Genomic DNA, 1,657 nt, shown 5'->3' with positions numbered 1-1,657 from the left:
GGGCTCACTGCAAGCTCCGCCTCCCGGGTTCACGCCATTCTCCTGCCTCAGCCTCCCGAGTAGCTGGCATGAGCCACGGGGCCCGGCATTATTTTATTTTTTGTAGAGACGGTTTCACCACGATGCCCAGGTTGTTTCACATTGTTTTAATCCAGGCTGGTTATAAACTCCTGGGCTCAAGCAATACACACACCTTGGCCTCCCAAAGTGCTGGGATTATAGGCTGAGTCACTACACCCAACCTCTACATCATGACTTCTTTAGTGGTGCATAAGGTGACTGGAACGAGTGTAGGCTTTACCGCATCTCTTACATTCATAGGGTTTTTCTCCAGTATGAATTCTTTCGTGGAGGTGAAGGGAACTGAGGTGACGGAAGGCTTGGTCACATTGTTTACATTCATAGGGTTTCTCTCCAGTATGAGTACTTCTATGGTTACAAAGGGAACTCAAACAACTAAAGGCTTTGCCACAGTGTTTACATTCATAGGGTCTCTCTCCAGTATGAATGCTTCCATGGTCATGAAGGGAAGTGGAACAGCTGAAGGCTTTATCACACTTGGTACATCTTTCTCCAGTGTGAGTCCTTTCATGCATCTTAAAACAAGAAAATCTGAGTGTTTTCCCACATTCCTTACATTCATAGGGTTTCTCTCCAGTGTGAGTTCGTCCATGTATTAGACAAGAACTGGAAACAGTGAACGCTTTACCACATTGTTTACATTTATAGGGTTTTTCTCCTGTGTGAGTTCTCTGATGTCTTTCAACTGAATTGAGAAAATGAAAAGCTTTCCCACATATCGTACATTTATAAGCTGGATTTCCACTGTGCATTATCCTGTGTCTTCTAACACCTGGAACAGAAACGAAGAGTTTCCCTCACTGTTCACATTTATATTGCTTCTCTCCATATGGTTTATATACTGAGTGAGCTAGGATGTGCCTGTTAAGGAGGGAATGACGTACAAAGACTTTTCCACAAATACTGCATTCACATTGTTTTAATCCAGTAAAAATGTTCTCATTCAGATCAAGATTTGGAATGTGGCTGACAACTTGTCCATACTGACCACCTTCTTTGCTTTCACGCAGTCTCTGTACCATATGATTTCTGTAAAAAAAATGACAAGCACATTATTATTGGTTGGTTTAATAACTTTCTACTCATTCATAGGTCTTCGACTTACACTGCTACCAATACTAGGAAAAATGCATTTTTGTTTTGTTTTGTTTTTGTTTTTGTGCCGTGACTGAATTGTTTGAAAGTAAATGGGCTACTACTGAAAACACAACTACCACCTGCATGGCTATGACCAAAATAGTAACATTCATATACAGAATTTTGTAGTACTATTTTCAAGTAAACTGTTTTCCAAACACTGACTGCTACACTGATGTACGTTACATTTTGGGTGAAATTTTTCTAACAGGAAATGAATTTCAAGTGACTCTTATTTGCTTTGGTTGCTTGTTTTTAAATTCATGACATGCTAAGATTCCTTCAGAGGACTTTATTTCCTCTTCTCGGTGCAAATTATCTTGTATCTTTCCCAAGTTTTTTGAAGTGATCTTCAATATTCTGGTCTTTCCGTTTTTTCCTAAAATGCAGATGCACAAAATTATCATGAATTATTTCAAACTATAGAAACATTACTGCA

At 39.5% G+C, this 1,657-nt stretch overlaps 1 pseudogene; it reads right to left on the bottom strand.

Annotated features, from left to right (window-relative positions):
* Positions 1-244: 244 nt before the first annotated feature.
* LOC112617624 lies at positions 245-1,103 on the bottom strand (annotated as a pseudogene).
* Positions 1,104-1,657: the final 554 nt, after the last annotated feature.

Source organism: Theropithecus gelada, unplaced genomic scaffold, assembly GCF_003255815.1.
Source record: "Theropithecus gelada isolate Dixy unplaced genomic scaffold, Tgel_1.0 HiC_scaffold_2897, whole genome shotgun sequence".
Taxonomy (NCBI): Eukaryota; Metazoa; Chordata; class Mammalia; order Primates; family Cercopithecidae; genus Theropithecus; species Theropithecus gelada.
Note: the sequence above shows the minus strand (reverse complement) of the source record. Positions and strands in the feature narration are given on the sequence as shown.